The following is a 6,796-nucleotide window of genomic DNA, read 5'->3' on the forward strand; positions in this document are numbered from 1 at the left end:
CTGGCGGACTTGAAGACCTCGTTGATTACTTTGATGCGGCCTACGTCACCGGCCCATACCGCTCCATTGGCCAACCAGACAGTATCCAGGTCCTGTGACAACGCGAGTGCGGGGGATTCCTCCATTATTCCCACCAGGGAAATGGAATGTAAACCTAGCTACAATTGACAACGAATACCGCACCAATAGCCTCTGTTGTTTAGAGATGGCCGCAAGACATTGGAGGAAATGCTGAGAGGCATTGGGCATAATATACATTTATAATATGACTATAGTTCAGTAAAACCTACACTTCATTTGGTCCATACATCGTCTTAGTAAGAGATATTGTCAAAGTGGATTTGTAAGAAATTAATGAAAACTCCAATTAGATTGTCTTATATTTTTAACGTGAGATAAATGTTGATGCTTATATAGTTTTAATTTATTCTTTCATATATTAATTCCATTTCATAATGTTCGCTATTATAAACTTTAAATAGATCGTTTTATTTTCTACTACGAGGGGATTTTGTCCGTTGTGGGTTTTGTCCGGCAGGGGTGGGGTTTATGTCCGGAGAGGTTTTTATCCAGGGGGATTTTGTCCTGGACCCACTTTACCTCCCCCTAACCTCTCCCGCCCCTCACCACACCCAAGGCTCTTAACATGAAAATTAGAGTCTGGAAATTAATCTGGATATTTTTTTCAACTCTTACCACCTTCTCCTGACACTCACATTTTCTCCTGGCACTTTCTCGTGATACTTTCTCCTGACACTTTCTTTTCACACTTTCCTCTAGCACTTTCTCCTGACACCTGGTACTGACACTCTCATAATACCGACACTTCCCCCCCCAACACTTTTTACCAACACATCTCCTGACACTTTCTACCACCAGGCTCCCGTGATGGCAATTTCGAGAGGATTAAAATATTCATATGAGTTTGCATATTCTTTTTTTCTTGTCGATGTCTTTTGAAACTCGAGGCGGTAATGCTGAAGATATTACACACTCGCTGAAGTTAATGGTTGCTTGCTGCTAGTAGTTCCGGGCGTAATAACTACCATAACTTAGGTAAATGGTGACGTCAATAGTTGATCATCGAACTTAATCTAGATAATAAGAGACTGAAGAGGTTTATAAAGTTTCATTCCAATCCGGTAATTATTTTTCAAGTTATTACATGGACAAACGGACACATGGATTTACGAACTGTTAGACATGCCTACATAATCATACCCCCCTTTATTTTTTTCACCCTACTTGTCATTTCTCTATATCTTCCCCCCTCTTCTCCCTTCTTCTCCTCTCCCTTTAAAATCTTCCTCCCTTCTCCCCTTTCCATAATCTCCCTCCAACTCTCGTAAAAAAAAAAAAAAATTATTGGTCGTCTTTATGCCTCTACATGCATCCACCTAGCAGTTACTTACACCACACTACAGTTAGTTTATAAGTAACTTACAAGGAAGGTGATAAAAAACAATAAGTACATAGAGAAATTACCTGAAAGTACCAAATAAAGTAGAGAAATTATCTAAGTATACATTAAAGTAGAGAAATTACCTGAGAGTACCAATTAAAGTAGAAAAAATTACCTGAAAGTACCAATTTAAGTAGAAATAACACCTATAAGTAGAGGGTTATAAGTGAATCCATTGCCTGAAAAGTAAGAGATTATTTTACAGGAAGAAAAGTTAGTTTTACGTAAGCAAGTACTTAAAAGGAATATTAACATGCAAAGTAGGTTAGATAAATTTGTAAGTAATGAATTGAGAGGAAATTTATAAATGAGGATTTATAAGTAGAGTAGTAAAGTGTACTGTACTTACCAGCGCCTGGGACCTTGAGCATGACTAAATGCCGGTTACGTCATGACCGCCTCCCTGCACATGCCGACGTCACTCGTACGTCAGTTCTTACGTCACTCGCCTTCTAAGCCAATCACTTGGCGAGGGACGTTCAGATATAAACGGTACACCTAAGTAACTTCTAAGTCACTTGCCCTCTAGACCAATCACTGGGCGAGAAACATCAAAACACAAGACGTCATTTACTACGTCACTCGCCCTCTAAACTAATCACTGGGCGGGAAACAAAAAAAGTCATTACGTCACTCGCCCTCTAGACCATTCACTGGGCGAGATATACCAAAACAAAAACACACGTCACTACCCATCTAACCAATCACTGACGAGAAACACGTCCTTCCTAGCAAATCAACAAACTTTTTTCTAATTTGTGTTTCCAATATCACTTTTAAGACACTTCGTACCTAAATTTCCTGTGTATATTATATTTTTTCTCTAATATAAATTCTATCACTGTAAAAAATAATTGGAATTAAAATACTTGATAAGTTATTTATTGATGTAACTGTATAAACACGCTGATTGAGAGAGAGAGAGAGAGAGAGAGAGAGAGAGAGAGAGAGAGAGTATACTGCTGAAGACCAGGGGTTTAGGGGGCAGTAATAGGCGCTGCCGGCCACCACTCTGGGAAATAGGAATCCTGGAACACGACTAACAGGAATGGGAATGTAAGAACATGGACAGGAATAGTTTTCTTGGGACACAGACGACCCGGAATAAAAACCGTGGAACATCGACACTGGAATTGGAATCTTGGAATGCAGGCGACCGAAATAGGAATTTCGGACAACTGGAATTGTAATCCTGAACAACTGGAATGGGAATTAAAAAACGGATAACTGGAATGGGAAGACCAAACCACAGACAACTGGATTAGGAATGTCGAACCTTAAATGGTTGGAATGGGAATATAATACGTTATATTCCCAAAAACTAATAGGCACACCCCAAAAGAAATCGAAACACCCCAAAAATAATCGGAACACCCCAAAAGTAATCGATCACATCCCAAAAGTAATCGAACACATCCCAAAAGTAATCGAACACATCTCAAAAGTAATCGAAACACCCCAAAGTAATCGAACACATCCCGAAAGTAAACGAACACATCCCAAAAGTAATCGAAACACCCCCCAAAAGTAATCGAACACACCCCAAAAGTAATCGAACACACCCCAAAAGTAATCGAACACACCCCAAAAGTAATCGAACACACCCCAAAAGTAATCGAACACACCCCAAAAGTAATCGAACACACCCCAAAAGTAATCGGAACACACCCCAAAAGAAATCGGAACACACCCCCAAAGAAATCGAGAACACCCAAAAGAAATCGGAACACACCCCAAAAGTAATTGAACACACCCCAAAAGTAATCGAACACACCCCAAAAGTAATCAGACACACCCAAAAGTAATCAGGCACACCGCAAAAGAAATCGAACATACCCCAAAAAGTAATTGAACACACCCCAAAAGTAATCGAAACAGACCCCAAAAGTAATCGGAACATACCCCAAAAGTAATCGGAACATACCCCCAAAAGTAATCGGAACACCCCAAAAGTAATCGGAACACCCAGAAATAATCCACACCCCAAAAGTAATCAACACACCCAAAAGTAATCGAAACACCCCAAAGTAATCAGAAACACCCCAAAGTAATCGAAACACCCCAAAAAGTAATCGGAACACCCCAAAGTAATCAGAACACACCCCAAAAGTAATCGACACACCCCAAAGTAATCGGAATCATACCCCAAAAGTAATCGGAACACCCCAAAGTAATCAGAACACACACCCAAAGTAATCGACACACCCCCAAAAAGTAATCGAAACACACCCCAAAAGTAATCGGAAACACCCCAAAAGTAATCAGAAACACCCCAAAAATAATCAAACACCCCCAAAAGTAATCAGAAACACACCCCAAGTAATCGAAACACCCCAAAGTAATCACACCGAAACACCCCAAAAGTAATCGGAACACACCCCAAAAGTAATCGGAACACACCCCAAAAGAAATCGAAACACACCCCAAAAGTAATCGGAACACACCCCAAAATAAATCGGAACACACCCCAAAAGTAATCGACACACCCCAAAAGTAATCGAACACACCCCATAAAAGACATATTACTTTATTCCCCCCAAAATATAATAAAATAAATTAAAAATGATAAACTAACCAACAAGGGTCACTCTGGTGGGTAGGGGTCACAGGGGTCAGCGTAAAGCGGAACTGTAGTGCCCTTAGAATTGGCGTATAGAGGGCAGTATATACGCATTCTGGGGCTGTTATAGAAGGCGTATATATGCACCAATTATACGCATTCTATAGGATTGGTATTATAGGTGTATAAAAATAAATATACGCATTCTATTGTCTGTGTTATAGCTTGCGTATATAAGGTAGTATACGCAAATAATTGTTATAGGGGATATAATTATCTCCAGTAATATAATTGGGTAATATAAGGCTTATTATTGGTGTATAAGCCAATATATAAGCGGAAAATATAACCATACTAATTATTATAAGCGTATCCCAAGTATAACTTAATATAATCACCAATAATAGCCTTACAATAGGAGTTAATTAGGGGGCTTCGTCACGTCTAGCGTAAGTAAGCCCGACTAAGCGAAGCGATCTCGTCCCATTGCCGAACACGCCCACCCCTTCAAGCTGCTGATCAATATATGGATGAGCGGCCTACGACTACCACCACGAGGCCAGCTGCCTACCACCACGAGGCCAGCTGCCTACCACCACGAGGCCAGCTGCCTACCACCACGAGGCCAGCTGCCTACCACCACGAGGCCAGCTGCCTACCACCACGAGGCCAGCTGCCTACCACGAGGCCAGCTGCCTACCACCATCACCACCATCCTTCCCTTGCCACCACCTCACTCCCTCACCCTCCACCACTACCATCACTCTCCCTTCGCCACCACCCTCACCTCCTCCACTATCCTCCCTCAACAACCACCCTCCAACACTCCCCCAACACTCTCCTCCTCCCCCAACAATGGCATTACCCCTAGAAACTCCTATTGGCATTTACAAAGATCTTTGTTGGCACTTATCGAGGTCTCTACCGTCTACATCGAAGTCTCTACCGTCTACATCGAGGTCTCTACCGTCTATATCGAGGTTTCCACCGTCTACATCGAGGTTTCCACCGTCTATATCGAGGTTTCCACCGTCTACATCGAGGTTTCCACCGTCTATATCGAGGTTTCCACCGTCTACATCGAGGTTTCCACCGTCTATATCGAGGTTTCCACCGTCTACATCGAGGTTTCCACCGTCTATATCGAGGTTTCTATTGACAGGAATAGGAGGGTTTAGTCTTCTTTGCCCATTTAAGTGTTAAGTGGTTACAAGTATTGTCAAGTAGCCTCAAGTGTTAAGATTGGAGTGATAGCGTATGGTGAAGTCTTTCCTTGAAGTGACATCATCCTCCTCCTCCTCCTCCTCCCTTCTTTCTCCTCCTCCTCCCTTCTTTCTCCTCCTCTTAGGTAAGGTTAGGTCATATTAGGTTGTTATCCCTACGTGGGTCGTTAAGGCTCACTGTACAGGTCTAGTGGTCGTTAAATGGCCTTTGTGGTTTAAGTCTTCCTATCCCTTAAGTATCGTAAAGCGACTTTGTAAAATATAGTCTCTTGTCAAATAGTCGTAATATAACTTGTAAAATATAGCTACTGTATTCTGAAATCGTCGTAAGAGAATAAATATTAGAATTTTGAATTTGTCTTGAGAATAAATATGTTTTTGGTATTCTGAATTTGTCGTAATTTAGCCTCTATCCTCAAATTTGTCGAAAGATAAATAACCAAAGTTCTGTAGTCTCAAACTATCGTAAAAATTCTCGTAAAATAGTGTAAAAACAGTGTGAATATTTGTCGAACTGGATTTTAAATTTCACATAAATACCTTACGATAAATCCACAAACATGAAACAGACAAACAAACATTAATTCTTACACATAAATCCCCTACAGGTAATACACAGACTCAAAAATAAGGAAATAAATCTTACTCGTTAATGCCACCAACTTTAATTCCTAAATTTGTTCTTAATTAATCCCTAAGCCTCAAATTAAAGATAAAAGTAATTAATTCCGAGTCATGGGGGCGCTTCCCTTATGGTAGGGGATACAATGGTAGTGTGTGTGTGTGTGTGTGTGATGGGAATATTGATAGGTTATGTGTACGTGTTTGTGAGAGGGTAAGGGGTAGGAGTAGGGGTAGGGGGAAGGAGTAGGGGGTAGGGGAAAGGAGTAGGGAGGCCAAGGGATAGGGGGCAAGGAGTAGGGAGGGAAAGTTGTAGGACGTAGAAGACGGGGGAAGGGGGGTTTAAGAGGGTGGACCTCAGTAAATCCGGGTTACGTAAGTAGTCCAGCTATTTTGTGGTTAGGTTAAGTTAAGCTTAAATTGAGAGAGAGAGAGAGAGAGAGAGAGAGAGAGAGAGAGAGAGAGAGAGAGAGCAGTAACTGAACGTGGGTAGGAGAGTGAAGGGTGAGGAGAGTGGTGTGCGTGGATAGCGGCTCATGATCGGGTTTACAATGACTGAGAATGAAAGATAAGAGGGAGGATGGGTGGGTAAGGGTGAGGGTTGTGGTGGGCGGGTAGTACGAAGCTGTAGGTGGAGGATGGCGAGTGGGTGAAGAGCGGCGAGTGGGTGAAGAGCGGCGTGTGGGTAGAGAATGACGAGTGGATTTTTGGGTGAGAAGAGGGTGGAAGGATTAGTAGTGGGTGGATGGTGGGTGTTTGACAGAGTATGTGGGTGTGAGTAACTGGGGGCATCTAGATCAGGTTAGGTCAGGTCAGGTCAGTTAGGTTAGGTAACGTCAGGTCAATTTACTCGGGTCACGTAAGCTTAGGTCAGATTAGGTTAGGTTAGGTTAATGGCATGCGTTTACCATTAAGAGTGAGAGGGCAGTA

This window comes from Homarus americanus, unplaced genomic scaffold, assembly GCF_018991925.1.
Source record: "Homarus americanus isolate GMGI-L3 unplaced genomic scaffold, GMGI_Hamer_2.0 scaffold13642, whole genome shotgun sequence".
NCBI lineage: Eukaryota > Metazoa > Arthropoda > Malacostraca > Decapoda > Nephropidae > Homarus > Homarus americanus.